The 27,953-nt window shown below is 37.6% G+C and overlaps 1 protein-coding gene across 8 annotated transcripts in view; it reads left to right on the top strand.

The window, feature by feature from the left end:
* Window positions 1–27,953, top strand: part of LOC137243197 (micronuclear linker histone polyprotein) — a 553,070-nt gene that overhangs the window by 377,314 nt on the left and 147,803 nt on the right. The window contains exon 1 of one of the 8 annotated variants that reach the window (XM_067770583.1): window positions 4,678–4,779. The exons of the other annotated variants lie outside the window; for them this stretch is intronic. The gene's annotated coding sequence lies outside the window, so the exon portion shown is untranslated. Of the gene's footprint in view, window positions 1–4,677; window positions 4,780–27,953 lie in introns of those variants that run through there. 8 annotated transcript variants of the gene reach the window in all.

Below are 27,953 nucleotides of genomic sequence, written 5' to 3'. Positions count from 1 at the left end.
CAAAATTTCAAAATGGGCGTGGCTCCGCGCTTTTTCATTTAATTCGTCTAGGATACTTTTTAGGCCATAAGTCGAATTAAAATTTACCAATCCTTGTGAAATTGGTGTGTGCATAGATTCTATGACGATAACTGTTTTCTGTGAAAATGGGCGAAATCGGCTGAAGCCACGCCCAGCTTTTACACACAGTCGACCGTCTGTCTTTCGCTCGGCCGTTAACACGATAACTTGAGCAAAAATCGACATATCTTAACTAAACTTAGTTCACGTACTTACCTAAACTCACTTTATCTTGGTATAAAATATGACCGAAATACGACTATGACCACGCCCACTTTTGCGATATCGAAAATTACGAAAAATGAAAAAAATGCCATGATTCTATACCATATATGAGAAAAGAGATGAAATATGGTAATTGGATTGGTTAATTGACGCAAAATATAACTTTAGAAAAAAACTTTGTAAAATGGGTGAGACACCTACCATATTAAGTAGAAGAAAATGAAAAAGTTCTGGAGGGCGAAATCAAAAGCCCTTGAAATCTTGGCAGGAATACTCTTCGTTACTGTTAGATATATAAATAAATTAGCAGTATCCAACAGATGATGTTCTGGGTCACCATGGTCCACATTTTGGTCGACATCTGGAAAATGCCTTTACATATACAACTACCACCACTCACTTTTAAAACCCTTATTAATAACTTTAATTTGATACCCATATCGTACAAACATATTCTAGAGTCACCCTTGGTCCACCTTTATGGCGATATCCTGAAATTGCGTCCACCTATAGAACTATGGCGCACTCCCTTTTTAAAACACTCTTTAATACCTTCATTTGAAACCAATGTAATACAAACACATTCCAGGGTTACCCTAGGTTCATTTTGCTAAATGGTTATTTTCCCTTATTTTGTCTCCAAAGCTCTCAGCTGAGTATGTAATGTTCGGTTACACCCGAAATTAGCCTTCCCTTCTTGTTCAAACTGTCTTTTTTTTTTTGTTTGCTCATTTGAGTGCTGTAAAACCGCAACGTGCACTCTAAAATTATTTGTTTTCAACGAGTGGTGTGCAGCAGCGTTCAGTTCAAGGTCAAATCGTTAAATAACCAATTTACTTATGTAGGTTTGCTGCTTGTTATATGTATATGTATGAATATTTAAAAAGCTGTTACGCAACCAAGCGATTGTGCTTCAAAATTTTTTATAAGGTCGCTAAAATTTTGTTGTGGCGGGAAAATTGTTTACCAACTCTAATATGTAAAGTGTATAAAATATTCGTTTTATAATGCAGGCAGCAATATCAAACGATACATATTGATAGTCGAAAAATAAACAGCGAAAATTCCTGAAATGGTAAGGAAAGTGAAAAATCGTCTTGAACGAAGTGCATGTGGGAATAGTGATCAAATGAACAAAAAATTTAAATAAGGACTTTTTTCAATAAAAACACCAACCAATTGCACGAAAACATATACGTACCACCCAGGGTTGGCCCTGTAAACTGTATACATTGTTTACAGCAATTGTTTACATGTAAACAATGTAATTGTTTAAAAGCTAATTGCTTACGTAAACAATTCATTTTTGTAAACAATTTTAAACAATTCATTTTTTTGCTTTTTTTTTACAATCTACTACTAATTAAGCATTTTCACTATTTTTCAAACAATTTTCGAAGCTTTAATATTTTATTTTAATATTTTTTATTCATTTTCACTGTCCGATTCTTCATTGTTTTGGTCAATTTCATTTTATAATAAATAAAAAATTAACTTTTGGACCTTTCAAATCGATCTGTTTGACTTAACAGTTTACAATATAAGTTGAAATGACATATGCTGGTAAATATTTACAATTGCTTGCATTATTTACAATTGTTTACAATAAAAGTGTAAACAATCCAAAAAATGGTGTAAACGCGCAACCCTGGTACCACCTGAAAATACGGTTACCGATGCGTATACGTAACATTTTTTTATTATTTGATATAAAAAACTTTCGTACACAAAAACGTACAAATGAAGCTAAAATAAACGTGTTAAAAGTGTAAAGCATCGGCGCGCATTTCAAAATCAGCTTATGATCAGGGGTGGGCGTGAGCTGAGCACCTCCTAAGCGACCATATACGTATACGATGAGCGAGAGCGCAATGACAACTTCGTCAAAATCAACGACAGCTCATTTAGTTTGATTTCGATGACCATACATTAAGAAAGTGTCGCACGCCCGCTTAAAAAAGAGTGCGTGTGACGCATGTTTACTGCACAAACATTGAAATCAAACTAAATAAATAATTGACTTTGCACGCACGGTTGCCACTTTTGGTCCATTTCGACCAAGAATGGTCCTTTCCAAGCCCATTTGGTCCGCTAGTCCTTTTTTTTTTGAATTTTGGTCCTTTTTGGGCTGTAGCCAAGATTTTGGTAATTTTATCCGTTTTTCACTGAGATAAATATTGTGACGAATATTAGCAACACTAAGGGATACTATCATCTCTAAGCCGATGCCAAGCAGTGACTTGTATGCACATCAATAAATCATTCATTATGTCTGCACATATGTACGAGACGCACAAACACATGCAGGTATCATATCTGAGATGTTCCCAAAAGTATGCAATTATAATTGTGGAAGTGTCGCTCACAATTACACGCGCATATGAGAAGCTATACACGTGCATCTGTAGTTATAATTATATAGCTATAACTAAGTAAATTCTGGAAGATCCTAGATGTATACAAACGAGAAATCACAGAGTATAAAAGGCCGCAACAGAAGAGGCACGACAATCAGTTTGATTATGCACGCTATCTGTCGAGCAATAGAAGTACTTGAATAATGGCCATTTTGCATTATTTAATCAACAGTTTAGTGATTCGAACGTTAGTAGAAGGCTGCAAATAGGCGGAATTGCACTAAATTCGTTACAATATGTACAACACTCCCCACAAAATTTTCTACACCTTCATTAACCCTTATATAATTTTCAATTTACCTCAATGGATTTCTTACGAAAAAAAGTGCTGTTAGTAAAATGAGTACGAACAACAGCACTTCAAGGAAAGCAATTTTCGTTAATTGTTGATGATACAAGCGGCCAATCACAACATTTTGTTATAGTGGCTAGATATTTCGATCGGTTATCAAACACTTTACTTGATAGTTTTTTGTCACTATTTGTACTCAAAAACGTTGTTGCAAATGAAAGGGTACCTTGAACAAATGAGACGGAGTCTGCCTCTGATGAAGCCATTCTTGCATTGAAAACTAAATCATAGCATGAGAATAATTTGTTTTATGTTAGATGCACTTGGCACTTTCTTAATTTTTGTTCAAGTTATGCGTGCAAGCATATTTAGAGTTAGTTAACGCAGATATTTTATAAGATCAGAGAGGAGAGCAGAATCCCAGAAACTTTTATAACAACATTGTTGACTAATTTCTAGTATGTACTTCGTTTAATGTGATCAAAATTACTTTATTACACAGTTGAAATTTTTAAGGACTTTCAATTCAATGGTCAATCTGGTGACTGTGACTAGATTCAATAAATATGTGTTTTGAAATGTAAATTTTTGTCTAAAATAAATTATATGTTCATTTCAAAACTAGCACTTACTGAATCTAGGCCGTAGATGGGAAAATTGAAGCGTGTGGCTGTATTGGTAAACGGACGAGTAAAGAAGTAAATTTGAGTATCATTAAAAAAAATTGGAGCACCCATTTATTGGAAATAATTTTTTTTTACCTTTTAGGACTGATTTTATGATAAAGGTGATAGAATCGAGCTCTGGATTTAGGTTAAAAATAAGACTTTAATGTAGATTTTTATATAAGGATTTTTGTTAAAACGTAAGTGTGCGTGACATTGAACTTTACCATAGCTGAAATTAAAGGTTTTACAAGGAACTCGACACATTTGTGAATTGCCAAATTGTTTGTAAACGAATTAAAAAATACAAAAATTTGGTCCATTTCTTTGTGACTTGGTCCTTTTTTCGATGAATTTTGGTCCCAAATGAAAATATGATATGGCAACCGTGTTTGCACGATACGCGTCGCTTTGAGTAGGTGAGGTTGACAATTGCGTTGGAGAAGCTATGAATTGCGGTAACAATCAATTGAAAGGGTTGCGCTACGCAACCACTTTAACTCCGCAGAGTAGATGTCTTAATAATCGGTGAATGGTGAGCCGATGTCCGAAATATACAACAGATCTGCGAAACTAGTATATTTAAGACACACCAAAACTAGTTGGCAACCGAAGTCATCTGCCACATTGGTTGTAGAAGCGCTTGTGATATTAGGGAAGGGATCTGTTCACCTAAGTCTTATTTGAAATATACTTAACTTACAAAAGTGCATGCTTTAAACCCCTTTGCTTACTGCATATTGTGCTCAAGTAGAAGTCATGGTAAACCATTACGTCCTCGCGGTAGATGAATTTGTCGCGAATGAAATGTCTGCAAGTGTGTAGTAATAACTATAAGCTTAACATTTTTTGAAGCTAAGAAACCCGTCTACCTCTGCAATGTAACAGTTTTGCACTACAGACTTTGTAACTAGCTCTAAACTGAAGATTTTCGGATGCACAACGAAACAATTTGCTGAGCAAAACTGTCATCATAACGGTTATATCTAAGCTATATCAATGAAACAGATAAGAACGCGCTCAAACGGTCTGCAGGAAAGGCAAGTTCAATTTCATAGAACATCACAATGCTAAAAGTTTTAGTTGAAGGTCCTGTGAGTGCTACAACAACAACAACAAGGTGGGTGCAAAACTAGAAATAGTACTGTCCTGAAATGCGATAGTGTGTAGCTAATACCGCTCGCTATAGGGACGTCATTTCCTAGACTAGGTGATAGCGAAGAGTCAAATTCCCTCCTTTTGTTTCAATACATTTACGTATTACTCATAGCATATCCCCTCACACTACATAAGACATTGCCCACCCAAAAGGTAACATTTAATAGAAACACCGCCTAATATTTCGAAGGCTTTGTCAATTATACTTTGAAATTTCGAATAGGAAACTCATTACACTAATTACAATTTCCAAAATCTACTATTTTTAAAAAATTCTACATCTATTAATTTTTAAAATGTTAGGAAACAGTTGCCGCGTTTCCCATTTGGCGTCAATCAATTTGACAGGCTTTTAAAACTTGTACTTAATTACAAATACCGCCAAATGAGTCTGAAATAACTCAACTCAGCTCAGCTCAAGTCGGCTCAACTCTTCTTAACAAAGCGCAACTAAAATCAACTTTTCTTGTGCAATGGCCTTCAATGAGTACTTAGTGCGAAAAACAATACGCCATAATAGCATCTGCAAAAGCATGAGAAGAAGAAGAAATAAGTGAACTGCTTAATCATTGCAGATACACAATTCAACTGTCCAATAAAGATAAGTACTTATCTACCGAAAGACAAAAACCAGCTAAAGAAATGAATCAAACAAACACACAAATGTAACAACAAATAACAACAATAGCAATGAAAAACCGCATTCAGAGTTAAATACAATAGGGAGTAAGGCAAATAGAATGTAAAGCAACGAAGAAAAGGAAACGGAAGGATGGTGGCAAGAAAAACTAACTGAAAACTAAAACAATACCTAAAGAGTAAGTGTGTAGCGGAAACAAAAGTAAGCTGATATGAATGCGGAAAACTGCAAAGAATACCCAAGGGAAGTTTTCGGTGAAGCCAGCTACGGAATGAGAAAACAAAGTTAGATAAAACATTACGAGTTGTAGGAAGAATACAATATAGTAAAATAATAGTGTGAAGAGGCATGAAACGATTTGGTTTGTGAAAGAACGACATGGATAATTATGAAAATGTTATATATTGAATGGATTGGACTTAACGTTGATAAAAAAAATTACTTCGATAAACCATTGGCTTACAAAGAATTTGCGTGTAACTGATAGACGAAGATAATAGCCAGAATAAATATGAGCATATTACGTCGAGGAAGGCCAATGGAAATCAAACAGGCCGCAAAATTAAAAGAAAAGGTGTAGAATCGAGTACCACTGAAGTTTGGTATGTACTACTGGAAAACGAATATTTTTAAGTTAACTAGAGGTCGCCCAGAGATTAAAGTTAAACAAAAAGAGAGATAACTTTCCCAGAAACAAATAATTTTGCGCTTTTTGAGAAAAGTTACCTCGGCTTCTTATCGATAACACCCGATACTGACAAATTATTGTTTCAATATCGACTTTTGTAAGTGCGCGCTGTTATTATGTGGTCCATCGATTGATAATTATTATCGTTGAGTTTTGGGTTTTTATCCCCTAGTCATCGGTTTCTTATTGTTTTGTTATCGGATTGTTGTCGACGGTTTACAGATGTGTCATCGATTTTATAGTGAAGTTTCATAGGTATCTTTTTTATAATAAACTGATAAAAAGCGTATATCTTTTCGATGTCAAATAGATAACTTTTGATGACAAATACAAATTTTTTTGATAACTAACCGATAACTTTTTGATAAGAAATCAATACCATGCTGATAACAAAGTAGTAACACTTCGATAACAAATCGATAACTTCTTGATTACATATCGATTGCAAGTCGATAATTTATCACATAAACTTTTGACAACAAATCTATAACTTTTCGATAGTAAAATGATAACTTTTTAATAAATATCGATAACTGTTCGCTCACAAAGCGATAATATTAACACTTCGGTAATAAATTGATAACTTTCGATACCAAATATAAAAATAAATAACATAACGGCAACTTTTCGATAGATAATCTATAATTATTCGATAGTAAATCGATAACTTTACGATAACAAATCGACAATACCAAGGCTAGAAATTGTTAATCCATCGATAATGTTTGTCATCAATAGCAAATTTAATTTAAAGCTCGTTAACAAATCGGTAACTCGTGGCACGAGCGGATGCAGCAGTGATGTTTAAGTAGTACGCATTGCCATTAAAAATCGACCAAAACTTTTTTTTATGAAATCAATCTTAAAAATCCACAAAGGGGCTATATTGCCCAAATTTTTTAAGAGGTTGTCACTGCAATCGATTGCTTCTCCAACGCAATTTTCATGCTCACCTACGCGCAGCGAATCCTGTTTATTTAGCAGACGAGGCTCAATTACCTTGAGGGTGCTGTTTTCCGGAACGTGCCGTATCAATATCCGGGAAGGACCATCAACACCCATAAAACACCTCAAAACCTTCTGGGGTACCCTTATCGCTAAAAAAAAAAGAAGAAGAAGAACCACAGACAACATATATGCTGGTTTCGGGGGAAAAAGGCTCCTTGCAAACACACATTTTGTTCAATGCAGATCGTCTTATATTCCTGCCGTTAATGCTGACCCTTCCTAAAGTTATACTCAAGCTCAAGTGTATGCGACCGTTCTAAACAATGGGAAAATAAATTTACTTATGTGGTTAAAATCGCCGTATCTTTCCAATTTTCATCCATTAACTAATGTCTATTTTAAGTGCCATTGTACATTCACGTCATCATCAACATCTGCAATTCCGTTACGGAAGCGTCAATAAAAGTCCAAGCGACGGCAGAAAACGTGCTTGCATACAAAAACGGCATACAAAACCGGATTCGCCAAACAAAAATAGCCGATTTTATTTGAACAAAGAAAAAGAAGACATTCTTGCTCGTACGAGCCAATTGACAACTTCATGCACAATATAATAGCTACAACGGTAAATGCAATTGCTAACTGACAAATGTGCAACTCACAAGAAAATACAAAGAGAATCTCAAGCGAACGAACAACACACGTGTAATTGCCTGACTTAGGAACGTGTGCCATGCATACTTGGTTAAGGCTTAGGCAGGCACGTCGTAGATAGCGAAGCTAAAGCCAAAAACCTGGCACACAGCAGGTAAATGTCACGTTTCAAGTCATTATTACACTGCACTTTTATTTGTATTTGAAAAAAAAAACCTTGTTGTTGCACTTGTTATGCAGAAGCAAATGACCGCAGATAGAGTTCAGGTACACTGTCGTAGTAACGTTTTATGCAAGAATGGAATAGGAACCATGTACAACAAAATTCAAATAATCTCTGTTAAAACTTTGTCGCAAGTATGTTTTTGTTATCATATAAGTTACAACTTCACTAACTAAACTTATATTCATTTATTCATATACTCTCGCACATACAAAAACTCAGAAAATTTCCATTCACATTCTCTAATTTCAAATTCAAGTATTCAAATGCACTCGGAGTGGGGATAATTCATTAGAATGCGAAATGCGGCACGCGACCGGAAATCCGTTGCGGCTTTTCAGCTGGCAAACAGAGATCCTTTTGCTCAAAGTGTTTACACTACTAGCGTTTAGTCTGTGTAAGTACGTATGTATGTGTGTGCGTGATTGTCTAGCGCACCGAATTGGTCAACTCGTATGCCCCATAAAAACAGACCTCCCAATAAACATTTTTGTCAATTCTCACTTTGATATACATTTGAGAATCAGTCCATTTCTCACATTTGAAACGTTCGTTTTCAAATGCATTTCAAATAACCGTTGATAGCATTCTCAAGCTAAAAGGCACATTTTTATTATAGAATTTTTCTTTATTATCAAATTGAGAATTTTTGGTCTCTCAAACGAGAATAAAGCGGAACGAAATGGAATCCACTGTTGTGCCACTTTCGGTAAGCAAATTTATTATTTGCCTCACTTCACTTTTAACTCGTTTAGATTTATGCATAATGTAGTACAATATAACTTAATATTATTAAAATATATAAATACTTCCTTACTTTTTCACTTTATGTCCAACTTTACATTTCCAGCTAAAGTATGCAAATTAAAGATCGGCGAATTATCAACGGCACTATCGACAGCATTGATGTAAAATAAGCATGTTTTATTTTATTCTTGGGTTTCATGAACACTTATTATGTACTTTAAAATTGGCGCAAAAAATATTCACATTATTATTAACGAAAATATTCCATGATATCGATGGTTTTCAACCAGAATGGAACGAAATGCAAGTATATCTCAAACCATTCTCAAGTTGAAGAACAACGTTTGATAAAAAGTTGATAGAATATTTAGCTTCAAATTATCAATAATGCTGAATATCAAACTGAGAATTAATGTTTTCTCAAACATTTGAGAGAAAAAACGTTTCAAGTATGTCTCGAATTGTTCTCAAGTTGAACATCGACGTTTGAGAAAAAGTTGAGAAAATATTTTGTTTCAAAGGATAAATAATGTTGAATATCAAATTGAGAATCAATTTTCATTGTCAAACATTTGAGATTTTTGTTTTCAGTGTTTGTTGGGCTCATATTACTTACACATACACTCGCAATTAGTATTTTTGTGTGTTCATGCTTTCTCATATACTCCTACTTGTTCCTTCCTTCCTTCCTTTTGCTTACACTTTGACTTCCTGCGTATAACTCTGCCAGGGTCTTTACCACGCATGTTTCCTTACACAATTACATTTTTCCCGATGGCAATGAGTTATGAGGAACCGGCTTAAGGGGACATCTAGCGGCTCATTAACATTCTTATGTTTACTTGGCTCTTTTTGCTATTTTCGGGTTTGCGCTAGTTGAAAGAGGAGAGGATCTCACGCCATACAGGCTTATATGTACAGTAAAGTTTGATTTCGAATAGGTTGAGGGTGTCGTGTATGAATCAGCTGGCTTCTTCTTCCAGAATTCGCTGCAGTTGGCGAATTTACCTGTATCGCCTTTCTTATGAATAAAACAAACCACACCCATATATGCATACAGAAATGGCTCCAGATGCGGTGGTTAAACATTGGTCACTCAAGGGCTACAAATTTTTGCTGGGCTCCTTTAACAATGTCCTATTTGAGGAACCTTTTACAGCTATTCCTGGGTGTCTTTAACCCAGGCTCGTTTCATTTACGATGTGGTACAGTATCTGATTTTAGAAAACCCTCAGTTGGGGATGCGTCGTTGGTGCCATCCGATATTGGGACTATTCCTCTCAGAAAGCTGGCATGACAACTTAATTCAAAGGGCAGGGTTAGAAGGACTTTGGTTAACTTGTAATGCTATCCGTACCCAGCTTAACTCCTTGGCAAAAAGTACGGGCGGCAATGCAGCTTCTTAGTGCGTGATATAAGCTTGTGAGCTACGGGCACTTATGCAGTCTGACCGACTTCGACTTCATCCCTGGAAGAACAGACAAATTTGCGCCCGCTCCGCTGGTGTTTCCGCATTCGTCACCCATATTCTTTCAAAGAATGTGAATTGGGGCATTAGAATTGAAAGGGAGTCTATTGAAAACCTGTTCACTGATGGATGCTGGTTGGAGCGGAGGGTAGGGTGGAACATTCTGCCATGATCTCGGTGCTAGGTGGACATTTAGGCCGCACCGTCACTGCAACATCTTTCAGATGGAGGTCGTTTCTAAAGAGAATGCGGTATACGGGATGCTGTCCGCCGCTTTAGTTTTCAGATAATCAGCGGCCAGCAAAGTGGTAAGCGCTGTAATCGTGAGGTCGTTGGCTGTAAAAGATTTACAGACTTCACTTCCGGTTTCATCTTACTACTTTTTCATAAAAATGAACTGGATGCCAAGGCATAAGGATATCCGTGGCGACCGAAAAGCTGATCTCTCGACCCGAACAGGTACTGGCAAATTGGAATGCCTTTCAGTGGAGACTTTGGGATTGCACTGGCTACTTGGTCTCTGCTTCTGTACATGTTACCTAGGCTGACTCGACCTCTTGCTATGTGTCGAGGTCTGTCTGGCTTATTAATGTTTCCAAGCGCTCTGCTATAGTTCCGCAGGTTTACAAAAGCGCATATATATATGGTTATTCGAGTCTTAGCAGTGCACCGTCCAATTAGAATCCATGCATTACGCCTTAAGTAATGAGCAACACCAGCTATATTAAGGACTTACGTGTGAAGTCATTATCATTCTGTGCTCAACTGTCCAGCTTTTGCCTTTACGAGGTGTAAATATCTCGGTATTCGACTCTCTGGATCAGAAAAGTATCCAAGAATGCTTTCTTTTTCTTGGGCAGCAACTAGCTGAGGGGAGGCCGCACACTTGTGTTTCAAATAGGAGTCATGCGATTGTCTGACCAGATTTTTCAACTTTTTATATCCCACTTATTGAACGTATTTCCCATTAGCATTGATTGGAGTGACAGGTTCCTTGTTGATGCAATGCGAATTTATCTAGACAAGAAGACGTCCATAGAGATTCTTCGTAAGAATTTGCCGCCTTGCCTCCCATTAGTGGTTTGCCTTATAACTTTAAATAATTTATGACGTGCTTTTATAAGTTATTGACCGTTTTATACAATACATACAAATATCTGGCACGTTGTAGCTTGCTGACTGCAGATTGCACTTAGTCGATGCCACACATAAATGAGTACGTAAGTGTGTAGTGTTGAGTGCAGACGATCTACCTACATATATGACTTTGATGACTAACGGTATTGACTGACCACAAAAGACCACTAAACTGCGTACGCAAGCCCTCAGTGACCATATATTGCTTGGGTTTGATTGTCGGTGCAACTTTGCGATTTGCATTTTACTTTATGAATAAAAATCAAAACATGTAACGTGAAAATGAATGACTAAAGCAAAATTTAAGCTTAGAAAGCTTTAACTGGTGGCTATAAGGACGTCCACACAAATAGCTCATGCAGAATGGCATCGGGTTTTCCCACGCTAGGAGTGGCAAGCAAAGCGTTAAATCAAAAATTTACATTCACAATAACAGTCATAATTTCATAGTTAATAACAGCTGTAAGCCAACGAAAGTGAAGGCGAATATGAATGAAAAGTAAGGTATTAAATTGCATGCAAATAAAAAGTGATGTGATTAACTCTAAGCTAAATATAAACAAGTAAGGAAGGCTAAGTTCGGGTGTAACCGAACATTACATACTCAGTTGAGAGCTATGGAGACAAAATAAAGGAAAATCACCATGTAGGAAAATGAACATATGGTAACCCTGGAATGTGGTTGTATGACATGTGTATCAGATGGATGGTATTAAAGAATATTTTAAGAGAGAGTAGGCCATAGTTCTATGGATTGACGACATTTAGGGATATCGCCATAAAGGTGGACCAGGTGGTTTCTACGATATGGGTATCAAATGAAAGGTGGTAATGAGAATTTTAAGAGGGAGTGGGCCTTAGGTCTATGGTGGACGCCTTTTCGAGATATCGCCATTAAGGTGGGCCAGGGGTGACTCTAAAATGTGTTTGTACGATATGGGTATCAAATGAAAGGTGTTAGTGAGTATTTTAAAAGGGAGTGATCCTTAGTTCTATAGGTGGACGCCTTTTCGAGATATCGCCATAAAGGTGGACCAGGGGTGACTATAGAATGTGCTTGTACGATATCGGTATCAAATGAAAGGTGCTAATGAATATTTTAAAAGGGGATGGGCCTCAGTTCTATAGGTGCATGCCTTTTCGAGATATCGCCATAAAGGTGGAAAAGGGGTGACTTTAGAATGTGTTTGTACGATATGGGCATCAAATGAAAGGTGTTAGTGATTATTTTAAAAGGGAGTGATCCTTAGTTCTATAGGTGGACGCCTTTTCGAGATATCACCATAAAGGTGGACCAGGGGTGACTATAGAATGTGCTTGTACGATATCGGTATCAAATGAAAGGTGCTAATGAGTATTTTAAAAGGGGATGGGCCTCAGGTCTATAGGTGAACGCCTTTTCGAGATATCGCCATAAAGGTGGAAAAGGGGTGACTCTAGAATATGTTTGTACGATATGGGCATCAAATGAAAGGTGTTAGTGAGTATTTTAAAAGGGAGTGATCCTTAGTTCTATAAGTGGACGCCGTTTCGAGATATCGCCATAAAGGTGGACCAGGGGTGACTCTAGAATGTGTTTGAGCGATATGGGTCTCAAATGAAAGGCGGTAATGAGTATTTTAAAAGGGAGTGATCCTTAGTTCTATAGGTGGACGCCTTTTCGAGATATCGCCATAAGGTTGACCAGGGGTGACTTTAGAATGTGTTTGTACGATATGGGCATCAAATGAAAGGTGTTAGTGAGTATTTTAAGAGGGAATGGACTTTAGTTCTATAGGTGGACGCCGTTTCGAGATATCGCCATAAAGGTGGACCAGGGGTGACTCTAGAATGTGTTTGAGCGATATGGGTATCAAATGAAAGGCGGTAATGAGTATTTTAAAAGGGAGTGATCCTTAGTTATATAGGTGGACGCCTTTTCGAGTTATCGCCATAAAGGTGGGCCAGAGGTGACATTAGAATGTGCTTGTACGATATCGGTATCAAATGAAAGGTGATAATGAGTATTTTAAAAGGGGATGGGCCTTAGTTCTATAGGTGAACGCCTTTTCGAGATATCGCCATAAAGGTGGACCAGGGGTGACTTTAGAATGTGTTTGTACGATATGGGCATCAAATGAAAGGTGATAGTGAGTATTTTAAGAGGGAATGGGCTTTAGTTCTATAGGTGAACGCCTTTTCGAGATCTCGCCATAAGGGTGGACCAGGGGTGACTCTAGAATGTGTTTGTACGATATGGGCATCAAATGAAACGTGTTAGTGAGTATTTTAAAAGGGAGTGGGCCTTAGTTCTATATGTGGACGCCTATGAAAAGGTGGCTTATGACTCCAAAAAAATTTTTCCACTCTTTTTATGGTTTTGATAGTTTTTGAGACGCTCTTTCACGTGGTGAAAACTGGAAAGTCCTAACTTGCTTAGAAGTGTACTAAAAATGTAGAGAAGGAAGAGCACAAATGAAAGAAGATGAAGCCCTTGGTTCCTTCGATGCCACTTTGGTGGCTGGTGAGGCATCCTCAGATTTTCTTGATAGCAAATTTTGTCGATGGCTGGCAATGGAGCCAAAATATAGGTCAGAAACTGGTTTGTGCTTTGCCTTTTGTGAATGACTGTTCCTAATGCAAAAGAAAAATTACTAAGAAACTGAAGAAATGCATTGTTTATCTTTAACAACTGTTTCTCGCAATTTCTTTTTTGAGTCATAAGCCACCTTTTCATAGGCCGGGTCACATATAATTATATATGTATGTTGGGTATCCAAAACTAACAATTTCAATTTTGTTTTTTGAGACTTTATTGAACCATTTTGCCCCTGTGTAACATCGCTTACAGTATCCAAAAAGGACCAAAATTTATATGTGATAAGTGGAAGGCCGAACAGAATGTTGTAATTAAAATTTAAGTAACTTCCCGATAACTTACAAGCTTGAAACTTGGAATATATTTCAGAATCCGATGACAATGCAATAATAAGAAAAAACTCCGATAGGTGGCGCATGGATCGAAATATTTCACAAAATCTTATTTGTGGTCCCATTTGGCTCATATTGTGGAACACATATTACATACATGAATAGAAAGCTACATATGAAAAAATCGCCACCAGGTGGCACACGGGTCGAGATATTAAAAAAAATCGTATTTGGCATCCGATTTGGCTTATATTTAGATTTAGATTTAGATTTAGATTTATTTATTAAGTCTATGGTTTAGAAACCTTACAGACTAAAACGTACATAGATTATTAATTATATTGAAAATAGTACATATAAAGTTTTTCTTTAAATTCATTGCGATTTACAAATATATCTAAATTTATTTCGCGGGTTCGAATCGAGCTCAAGGCCTAACAATAATTTTTTATCATTATTATTGTTATGATAAATTTTTTCTTAAGTGAACTAATTTTTAAATTAGAATAGAAGAAAGAAAAAATTTAGACAACTGCCAAAGCTCGTTGTATAGATCCATTTCATCGGCAACGTTTAGTCGCCGCTGCTATAACCATTCAGCCATCACAGCGGTTTTTTGTTTGTCTTCATTAATCCTACTTCTATTCTGGTTCGTGCCAATTGATATTCACAACACTGCGACACTGTTGCAGAATGGCTGTGAAAATTGGACTTGTTTGTTGGCAATGCTGCCATAGTGTCATATTTTATTGACAGTAGGCCGATATAACAACAAAAATTGTTAATACATCCCAGAGCACGAGGAAAAAAGTGTCAATAAAATATGACACTATGGCAGCATTGCCAACAAACAAGTCCAATTTTCACAGCCATTCTGCAACAGATGTCGCAGTGTTGTGAATATCAATTGGCACGAACCAGAATAGAAGTAGGATTAATGAAGACAAACAAAAAACCGCTGTGATGGCTGAATGGTTATAGCAGCGGCGACTAAACGTTGCCGATGAAATGGATCTATACAACGAGCTTTGGCAGTTGTCTAAATTTTTTCTTTCTTCTATTCTAATTTAAAAATTTTTTCAATTAAGAAAAAATTTATCATAACAATAATAATGATAAAAATTATTGTTAGGCCTTGAGCTCGATTCGAACCCGCGATCTTAAAATCAGTAGGCCGATATAACAACAAAAATTGTTAAATTTATTTCTCTACATAACAAATTAAATTCCAATAGCAGTCTGATAATTGGTCCAATTTGAGCATACCTGGTTTTGCAGAGGTCAATAGCAAATAAATCATGATGTCGTAAGTTTCTGGCTGGAACATTGAGTTTAATACAACGCAATAAAAACGGACAATCAATAGTCCCATTGAGAACATCACGAATAAAAACTAAGCCAGATATCAATCGCCTACTGGCAAGAGTATGCAGACGGATCAGTCTGCATCGCAGAACATAAGATGGAATAGGCATATTAAACCTAATACTGGATAATGCAAATTTTAGAAACTTTTTTTGTATACGTTCAAGTCTATTGGAATGCACATCATAAAACGGATTCCAGATTATAGAAGCATATTCCAATTTGGACCTTACAAATGTACTAAACAGCAATTTTTTAGTATAAGGATTGGAAAACATATATGACATACAGAAATAGAAACTGCTTTAGTAAAAAAAATCACGCTAGGTGCCGCCAGAATTGAGATATTCAAACGACTCGTACTTGTCTGTCTGATTTGGCTCATATTTGAAACAAATATTACATACATGTAGGTTTTCCTTTAACAACACAGATCACTTTTGTGGATATCATATGTTTTATTATTTAAATATTTGAAGTTCGCCATAAAGGTGGACCAGGGGGTGACTCTAGAATGCGCGTTTACGATATGGGTATCAAATTTAATGTATTAATGAGGGTTTTAAAAGGGAGTGGTGGTAGTTCTATCCACTCCCTTTTCGAGATATCGCCATAAAGGTGGACCAAGGGTGACTCTAGAATGTGTTTGTACGATATGGGTATCAAATTAAAGGTATTAATGAGGGTTTTAAAAGGGAGTGGTCCTTAGTTATATATGTGAAGGCGTTTTTGAGATATCGACCAAAATGTGGACCAGGGTGACTTATGCAAACTTTTACTAATTTTCTTTTTTGCGTCATAAGGTCAAGCCATCTACCGAGTTTCATCGCTTTAGCCGTCTTTGGTAATTTATCGAAATTTTCGATATCGAAAAAGCGTGCGTGGTTATATTCCGATATCGTTAGTTTTAAATAGCGATCTGAGATGAGTGCCCAGGAACCTACATACCAAATTTCATCAAGAAACCTCAAAATTTACTCAAGTTATCATGTTAACGGGCATACGGACGGACGGACGGACATGGCTCAATCAAATTTTTTTCTGAAACTGATGATTTTGATATATGGAAATCTACATCTATCTCGATTCCTTTATACCTGTACAACCAACCGTTATCTAATCAAGCACGCTAAGTATAAATACATTCATTCGTAGGAAGGTAATCATACGCAGTTGGTCTCTCTTGCCATTTTTTTTGTTAACAATTTGCTTTTGCGGAACGCATGTTTGAACGTTTGGTTCACAGCGAACTAACGTACAAACGTTTTTTATACCCAGTTGAGCAGAGCTCACAGAGTATATTAAGTTTGATTGGATAACGGTTGGTTGTACATATATAAAGGAATCGAGATAGATATAGACTTCCATATATCAAAATAATCAGGATCGAAAAAAAATTTGATTGAGCCATGTCCGTCCGTCCGTCCGTCCGTTAACACGATAACTTGAGTATATTTTGAGGTATCTTGATGAAATTTGGTATGTAGATTCCTGAGCACCCATCTCAGATCGCTATTTAAAATGAACGATATCGGAGTATAACCACGCCCACTTTTTCGATATCGAAAATTTCGAAAAACCGAAAAATTGCGATAATTCATTACAAAAGAGAGATAAAGCGATTAAACTTGGTAGATGAGTTGAACTTATGACGCAGAATAGAAAATTAGTAAAATTTTGGACAATGGGCGTGGCACCGCCCACTTTTAAAAGAAGGTAATTTAAAACTTTTGCAAGCTGTAATTTGGCAGTTGTTGAAGATATCATGATCAAATTTGGTAGGAACGTTACTCCTATTACTATATGTACGCTTAATAAAAATTAGCATAATCGGAGAAGGACCACACCCACTTTTAAAAAAAAAAATTTTTAAAGTAAAATTTTAACAAAAAATTTAATATCTTTACAGTATATAAGTAAATTATGTCAACATTCAACTCCAGTAATGATATAGTGCAACAAAATACAAAAATAAAAGAAAATTTGAAAATGGGCGTGGCTCCGCCCTTTTTCATTTAATTTGTCTAGGATACTTTTAACGCCATAAGTCGAACAAAAATTAACCAATCCTTTTGAAATTTGGTAGGGGCATAGACTTTGTGACGTTAACTCTTTTCTGTGAAAATGGGCGAAATCGGTTGATGCCACGCCCAGTTTTTATACACAGTCGTCCGTCTGTCCTTCCGCATGGCCGTTAACACAATAACTTGAGCAAAAATCGATATATCTTGAACTCACTTTGTATTGGTGTAAAAAATGGCCGAAATCCGACTATGACCACGCCCACTTTTTCGATATCGAAAGTTACGAAAAATGAAAAAAATGCCATAATTATATACCAAATACGAAAAAAGGGATGAAACATGGTAATTGTATTGGTCTATTGACGCAAAATATAACTTTAGAAAAAAACTTGGTAAAATGGGTGTGACACCTACCATATTAAGTAGAAGAAAATGAAAAAGTTTTGCAGGGCGAAATCAAAAGCCCTTGGAATCTTGGAAGGAATACTGTTCGTGGTATTACATATATAAATAAATTAGTGGTATCCAACAGATGAGGTTCTGGGTCACCCTGGTCCACATTTTGGTCGATATCTGGAAAACGCCTTCACATATACAACTACCACCACTCCCTTTTAAAACTCTCATTAATACCTTTAATTTGATACCCATATCGTACAAACTCATTCTATAGTCACCCCTGGTCCACCTTTATGGCGATATCTCGAAAAGGCGTCCACCTATAGAACTAAGGACCACTCCCTTTTAAAATACTCATTAACTCCTTTCGTTTGATACCCATATTGTACAAACAAATTCTAGAGTCACACCTGGTCCACCTTTATGGCGATATCTCGAAACGGCGTCCACCTATGGAACTAAGGATTACTCCCTTTTAAAATACTCATTAACACCTTTCTTTTGATACCCATATTGTACAAACAAATTCTAGAGTCCCCCCTGGTCCACCTTTATGGCGATATTTCGAAAATGCGACCACCTATACAACAACCACCACTCCTTTTTAAAATACTCATTAACTCATTTCGTTTGATACCCATATTGCACAAACGAATTCTAGAGTCACCCCTGGCCCACCTTTATGGCGATATCTCGAAACGGCGTCCACCTATGGAACTAAGGATTACTCCCTTTTAAAATACTCATTAACACCTTTCTTTTGATACCCATATTGTACAAACAAATTCTAGAGTCACCCCTGGTCCACCTTTATGGCGATATTTCGAAAATGCGACCACCTATACAACAACCACCATTCCCTTTTAAAATACTCATTAACTCATTTCGTTTGATACCCATATTGCACAAGCGAATTCTAGAGTCACCCCTGGCCCACCTTTATGGCGATATCTCGAAACGGCGTCCACCTATGGAACTAAGGATTACTCCCTTTTAAAATACTCATTAACACCTTTCTTTTGATACCCATATTGTACGAACAAATTCTAGAGTCCCCCCTGGTCCACCTTTATGGCGATATGTCGAAAATGCGACCACCTATACAACAACCACCATTCCCTTTTAAAATACTCATTAACTCATTTCGTTTGATACCCATATTGCACAAACGAATTCTAGAGTCACCCCTGGCCCACCGTTATGGCGATATCTCGAAACGGCGTCCACCTATGGAACTAAGGATTACTCCCTTTTAAAATAATCATTAACACCTTTCTTTTGATACCCATATTGTACAAACAAATTCTAGAGTCACACCTGGTCCACCTTTATGGCGATATCTCGAAACGGCGTCCACCTATGGAACTAAGGATTACTCCCTTTTAAAATACTCATTAACACCTTTCTTTTGATACCCATATTGTACAAACAAATTCTAGAGTCCCCCCTGGTCCACCTTTATGGCGATATCTCGAAACGGCGTCCACCTATGGAACTAAGGATTACTCCCTTTTAAAATACTCATTAACTCCTTTCGTTTGATACCCATATTGTACAAACAAATTCTAGAGTCACACCTGGTCCACCTTTATGGCGATATCTCGAAACGGCGTCCACCTATGGAACTAAGGATTACTCCCTTTTAAAATACTCATTAACATCTTTCTTTTGATACCCATATTGTACAAACAAATTCTAGAGTCACACCTGGTCCACCTTTATGGCGATATCTCGAAACGGCGTCCACCTATGGAACTAAGGATTACTCCCTTTTAAAATACTCATTAACACCTTTCTTTTGATACCCATATTGTACGAACAAATTCTAGAGTCCCCCCTGGTCCACCTTTATGGCGATATTTCGAAAATGCGACCACCTATACAACAACCACCATTCCCTTTTAAAATACTCATTAACTCATTTCGTTTGATACCCATATTGCACAAACGAATTCTAGAGTCACCCCTGGCCCACCGTTATGGCGATATCTCGAAACGGCGTCCACCTATGGAACTAAGGATTACTCCCTTTTAAAATAATCATTAACACCTTTCTTTTGATACCCATATTGTACAAACAAATTCTAGAGTCACACCTGGTCCACCTTTATGGCGATATCTCGAAACGGCGTCCACCTATGGAACTAAGGATTACTCCCTTTTAAAATACTCATTAACTCCTTTCGTTTGATACCCATATTGTACAAACAAATTCTAAAGTCCCCCCTGGTCCACCTTTATGGCGATATCTCGAAACGGCGTCCACCTATGGAACTAAGGATTACTCCCTTTTAAAATACTCATTAACTCCTTTCGTTTGATACCCATATTGTACAAACAAATTCTAGAGTCACACCTGGTCCACCTTTATGGCGATATCTCGAAACGGCGTCCACCTATGGAACTAAGGATTACTCCCTTTTAAAATACTCATTAACACCTTTCTTTTGATACCCATATTGTACGAACAAATTCTAGAGTCCCCCCTGGTCCACCTTTATGGCGATATTTCGAAAATGCGACCACCTATACAACAACCACCATTCCCTTTTAAAATACTCATTAACTCATTTCGTTTGATACCCATATTGCACAAACGAATTCTAGAGTCACCCCTGGCCCACCGTTATGGCGATATCTCGAAACGGCGTCCACCTATGGAACTAAGGATTACTCCCTTTTAAAATAATCATTAACACCTTTCTTTTGATACCCATATTGTACAAACAAATTCTAGAGTCACACCTGGTCCACCTTTATGGCGATATCTCGAAACGGCGTCCACCTATGGAACTAAGGATTACTCCCTTTTAAAATACTCATTAACATCTTTCTTTTGATACCCATATTGTACAAACAAATTCTAGAGTCACACCTGGTCCACCTTTATGGCGATATCTCGAAACGGCGTCCACCTATGGAACTAAGGATTACTCCCTTTTAAAATACTCATTAACACCTTTCTTTTGATACCCATATTGTACGAACAAATTCTAGAGTCCCCCCTGGTCCACCTTTATGGCGATATTTCGAAAATGCGACCACCTATACAACAACCACCATTCCCTTTTAAAATACTCATTAACTCATTTCGTTTGATACCCATATTGCACAAACGAATTCTAGAGTCACCCCTGGCCCACCGTTATGGCGATATCTCGAAACGGCGTCCACCTATGGAACTAAGGATTACTCCCTTTTAAAATAATCATTAACACCTTTCTTTTGATACCCATATTGTACAAACAAATTCTAGAGTCACACCTGGTCCACCTTTATGGCGATATCTCGAAACGGCGTCCACCTATGGAACTAAGGATTACTCCCTTTTAAAATACTCATTAACACCTTTCTTTTGATACCCATATTGTACAAACAAATTCTAGAGTCCCCCCTGGTCCACCTTTATGGCGATATCTCGAAACGGCGTCCACCTATGGAACTAAGGATTACTCCCTTTTAAAATACTCATTAACTCCTTTCGTTTGATACCCATATTGTACAAACAAATTCTAGAGTCACACCTGGTCCACCTTTATGGCGATATCTCGAAACGGCGTCCACCTATGGAACTAAGGATTACTCCCTTTTAAAATACTCATTAACATCTTTCTTTTGATACCCATATTGTACAAACAAATTCTAGAGTCACACCTGGTCCACCTTTATGGCGATATCTCGAAACGGCGTCCACCTATGGAACTAAGGATTACTCCCTTTTAAAATACTCATTAACACCTTTATGGCGATATTTCGAAAATGCGACCACCTATACAACAACCACCATTCCCTTTTAAAATACTCATTAACTCATTTCGTTTGATACCCATATTGCACAAACGAATTCTAGAGTCACCCCTGGCCCACCGTTATGGCGATATCTCGAAACGGCGTCCACCTATGGAACTAAGGATTACTCCCTTTTAAAGTAATCATTAACACCTTTCTTTTGATACCCATATTGTACAAACAAATTCTAGAGTCACACCTGGTCCACCTTTATGGCGATATCTCGAAACGGCGTCCACCTATGGAACTAAGGATTACTCCCTTTTAAAATACTCATTAACTCCTTTCGTTTGATACCCATATTGTACAAACAAATTCTAGAGTCACACCTGGTCCACCTTTATGGCGATATCTCGAAACGGCGTCCACCTATGGAACTAAGGATTACTCCCTTTTAAAATAATCATTAACACCTTTCTTTTGATACCCATATTGTACGAACAAATTCTAGAGTCCCCCCTGGTCCACCTTTATGGCGATATTTCGAAAATGCGACCACCTATACAACAACCACCATTCCCTTTTAAAATACTCATTAACTCATTTCGTTTGATACCCATATTGCACAAACGAATTCTAGAGTCACCCCTGGCCCACCGTTATGGCGATATCTCGAAACGGCGTCCACCTATGGAACTAAGGATTACTCCCTTTTAAAATAATCATTAACACCTTTCTTTTGATACCCATATTGTACAAACAAATTCTAGAGTCACACCTGGTCCACCTTTATGGCGATATCTCGAAACGGCGTCCACCTATGGAACTAAGGATTACTCCCTTTTAAAATAATCATTAACACCTTTCTTTTGATACCCATATTGTACAAACAAATTCTAGAGTCCCCCCTGGTCCACCTTTATGGCGATATTTCGAAAATGCGACCACCTATACAACAACCACCATTCCCTTTTAAAATACTCATTAACTCATTTCGTTTGATACCCATATTGCACAAACGAATTCTAGAGTCACCCCTGGCCCACCGTTATGGCGATATCTCGAAACGGCGTCCACCTATGGAACTAAGGATTACTCCCTTTTAAAATAATCATTAACACCTTTCTTTTGATACCCATATTGTACAAACAAATTCTAGAGTCACACCTGGTCCACCTTTATGGCGATATCTCGAAACGGCGTCCACCTATGGAACTAAGGATTACTCCCTTTTAAAATAATCATTAACACCTTTCTTTTGATACCCATATTGTACAAACAAATTCTAGAGTCACACCTGGTCCACCTTTATGGCGATATCTCGAAACGGCGTCCACCTATGGAACTAAGGATTACTCCCTTTTAAAATACTCATTAACATCTTTCTTTTGATACCCATATTGTACAAACAAATTCTAGAGTCACACCTGGTCCACCTTTATGGCGATATCTCGAAACGGCGTCCACCTATGGAACTAAGGATTACTCCCTTTTAAAATACTCATTAACACCTTTCTTTTGATACCCATATTGTACAAACAAATTCTAGAGTCCCCCCTGGTCCACCTTTATGGCGATATTTCGAAAATGCGACCACCTATACAACAACCACCATTCCTTTTTAAAATACTCATTAACTCATTTCGTTTGATACCCATATTGCACAAACGAATTCTAGAGTCACCCCTGGTCCACCTTTATGGCGATATCTCGAAACGGCGTCCACCTATGGAACTAAGGATTACTCCCTTTTAAAATACTCATTAACACCTTTCTTTTGATACCCATATTGTACAAACAAATTCTAGAGTCACCCCTGGTCCACCTTTATGGCGATATTTCGAAAATGCGACCACCTATACAACAACCACCATTCCCTTTTAAAATACTCATTAACTCATTTCGTTTGATACCCATATTGCACAAGCGAATTCTAGAGTCACCCCTGGCCCACCTTTATGGCGATATCTCGAAACGGCGTCCACCTATGGAACTAAGGATTACTCCCTTTTAAAATACTCATTAACACCTTTCTTTTGATACCCATATTGTACGAACAAATTCTAGAGTCCCCCCTGGTCCACCTTTATGGCGATATTTCGAAAATGCGACCACCTATACAACAACCACCATTCCCTTTTAAAATACTCATTAACTCATTTCGTTTGATACCCATATTGCACAAACGAATTCTAGAGTCACCCCTGGCCCACCGTTATGGCGATATCTCGAAACGGCGTCCACCTATGGAACTAAGGATTACTCCCTTTTAAAATACTCATTAACACCTTTCTTTTGATACCCATATTGTACAAACAAATTCTAGAGTCCCCCCTGGTCCACCTTTATGGCGATATCTCGAAACGGCGTCCACCTATGGAACTAAGGATTACTCCCTTTTAAAATACTCATTAACACCTTTCTTTTGATACCCATATTGTACAAACAAATTCTAGAGTCCCCCCTGGTCCACATTTATGGCGATATTTCGAAAATGCGACCACCTATACAACAACCACCATTCCCTTTTAAAATACTCATTAACTCATTTCGTTTGATACCCATATTGCACAAACGAATTCTAGAGTCACCCCTGGCCCACCGTTATGGCGATATCTCGAAACGGCGTCCACCTATGGAACTAAGGATTACTCCCTTTTAAAATAATCATTAACACCTTTCTTTTGATACCCATATTGTACAAACAAATTCTAGAGTCACACCTGGTCCACCTTTATGGCGATATCTCGAAACGGCGTCCACCTATGGAACTAAGGATTACTCCCTTTTAAAATACTCATTAACACCTTTCTTTTGATACCCATATTGTACAAACAAATTCTAGAGTCACCCCTGGTCCACCTTTATGGCTATATTTCGAAAATGCGACCACCTATACAACAACCACCATTCCCTTTTAAAATACTCATTAACTCATTTCGTTTGATACCCATATTGCACAAACGAATTCTAGAGTCACCCCTGGCCCACCTTAATGGCGATATCTCAAAACGGCGTCCACCTATGGAACTAAGGATTACTCCCTTTTAAAATATTCATTAACACCTTTCTTTTGATACCCGTATTGTACAAACAAATTCTAGAGTCACCCCTGGTCCACCTTTATGGCGATATTTCGAAAATGCGACCACCTATACAACAACCACCATTCCTTTTTAAAATACACATTAACTCATTTCGTTTGATACCCATATTGCACAAACGAATTCTAGAGTCACCCCTGGCCCACCTTTATGGCGATATCTCGAAACGGCGTCCACCTATGGAACTAAGGATTACTCCCTTTTAAAATACTCATTAACACCTTTCTTTTGATACCCATATTGTACAAACAAATTCTAGAGTCATACCTGGTCCACCTTTATGGCGATATCTCGAAACGGCGTCCACCTATGGAACTAAGGATTACTCCCTTTTAAAATACTCATTAACACCTTTCTTTTGATACCCATATTGTACAAACAAATTCTAGAGTCCCCCCTGGTCCACCTTTATGGCGATATCTCGAAACGGCGTCCACCTATGGAACTAAGGATTACTCCCTTTTAAAATACTCATTAACATCTTTCTTTTGATACCCATATTGTACAAACAAATTCTAGAGTCACCCCTGGTCCACCTTTATGGCGATATTTCGAAAATGCGACCACCTATACAACAACCACCATTCCCTTTTAAAATACTCATTAACTCATTTCGTTTGATACCCATATTGCACAAGCGAATTCTAGAGTCACCCCTGGCCCACCTTTATGGCGATATCTCGAAACGGCGTCCACCTATGGAACTAAGGATTACTCCCTTTTAAAATACTCATTAACACCTTTCTTTTGATACCCATATTGTACAAACAAATTCTAGAGTCCCCCCTGGTCCACCTTTATGGCGATATTTCGAAAATGCGACCACCTATACAACAACCACCATTCCCTTTTAAAATACTCATTAACTCATTTCGTTTGATACCCATATTGCACAAACGAATTCTAGAGTCACCCCTGGCCCACCGTTATGGCGATATCTCGAAACGGCGTCCACCTATGGAACTAAGGATTACTCCCTTTTAAAATAATCATTAACACCTTTCTTTTGATACCCATATTGTACAAACAAATTCTAGAGTCACCCCTGGTCCACCTTTATGGCGATATCTCGAAACGGCGTCCACCTATGGAACTAAGGATTACTCCCTTTTAAAATACTCATTAACATCTTTCTTTTGATACCCATATTGTACAAACAAATTCTAGAGTCACCCCTGGTCCACCTTTATGGCGATATTTCGAAAATGCGACCACCTATACAACAACCACCATTCCCTTTTAAAATACTCATTAACTCATTTCGTTTGATACCCATATTGCACAAGCGAATTCTAGAGTCACCCCTGGCCCACCTTTATGGCGATATCTCGAAACGGCGTCCACCTATGGAACTAAGGATTACTCCCTTTTAAAATACTCATTAACACCTTTCTTTTGATACCCATATTGTACAAACAAATTCTAGAGTCCCCCCTGGTCCACCTTTATGGCGATATTTCGAAAATGCGACCACCTATACAACAACCACCATTCCCTTTTAAAATACTCATTAACTCATTTCGTTTGATACCCATATTGCACAAACGAATTCTAGAGTCACCCCTGGCCCACCGTTATGGCGATATCTCGAAACGGCGTCCACCTATGGAACTAAGGATTACTCCCTTTTAAAATAATCATTAACACCTTTCTTTTGATACCCATATTGTACAAACAAATTCTAGAGTCACACCTGGTCCACCTTTATGGCGATATCTCGAAACGGCGTCCACCTATGGAACTAAGGATTACTCCCTTTTAAAATACTCATTAACACCTTTCTTTTGATACCCATATTGTACAAACAAATTCTAGAGTCACCCCTGGTCCACCTTTATGGCTATATTTCGAAAATGCGACCACCTATACAACAACCACCATTCCCTTTTAAAATACTCATTAACTCATTTCGTTTGATACCCATATTGCACAAACGAATTCTAGAGTCACCCCTGGCCCACCTTAATGGCGATATCTCAAAACGGCGTCCACCTATGGAACTAAGGATTACTCCCTTTTAAAATATTCATTAACACCTTTCTTTTGATACCCGTATTGTACAAACAAATTCTAGAGTCACCCCTGGTCCACCTTTATGGCGATATTTCGAAAATGCGACCACCTATACAACAACCACCATTCCTTTTTAAAATACACATTAACTCATTTCGTTTGATACCCATATTGCACAAACGAATTCTAGAGTCACCCCTGGCCCACCTTTATGGCGATATCTCGAAACGGCGTCCACCTATGGAACTAAGGATTACCCCTTTTAAAATACTCATTAACACCTTTCTTTTGATACCCATATTGTACAAACAAATTCTATAGTCACCCCTGGTCCACCTTTATGGCGATATTTCGAAAATGCGACCACCTATACAACAACCACCATTCCTTTTTAAAATACTCATTAACTCATTTCGTTTGATACCCATATTGCACAAACGAATTCTAGAGTCACCCCTGGCCCACCTTTATGGCGATATCTCGAAACGGCGTCCACCTATGGAACTAAGGATTACTCCCTTTTAAAATACTCATTAACACCATTCTTTTGATACCCATATTGTACAAACAAATTCTAGAGTCACCCCTGGTCCACCTTTATGGCGATATTTCGAAAATGCGACCACCTATACAACAACCACCATTCCCTTTTAAAATACTCATTAACTCATTTCGTTTGATACCCATATTGCACAAACGAATTCTAGAGTCACCCCTGGCCCACCTTTATGGCGATATCTCGAAACGGCGTCCACCTATGGAACTAAGGATTACTCCCTTTTAAAATACTCATTAACACCTTTCTTTTGATACCCATATTGTACAAACAAATTCTAGAGTCACCCCTGTTCCACCTTTATGGCGATATTTCGAAAATGCGACCACCTATACAACAACCACCATTCCCTTTTAAAATACTCATTAACTCATTTCGTTTGATACCCATATTGCACAAACGAATTCTAGAGTCACCCCTGGCCCACCTTTATGGCGATATCTCGAAACGGCGTCCACCTATGGAACTAAGGATTACTCCCTTTTAAAATACTCATTAACACCATTCTTTTGATACCCATATTGTACAAAC

The sequence above is a fragment of the Eurosta solidaginis genome, chromosome 3 (assembly GCF_040869045.1).
Source record: "Eurosta solidaginis isolate ZX-2024a chromosome 3, ASM4086904v1, whole genome shotgun sequence".
Taxonomy (NCBI): domain Eukaryota; kingdom Metazoa; phylum Arthropoda; class Insecta; order Diptera; family Tephritidae; genus Eurosta; species Eurosta solidaginis.
Note: the sequence above shows the minus strand (reverse complement) of the source record. Positions and strands in the feature narration are given on the sequence as shown.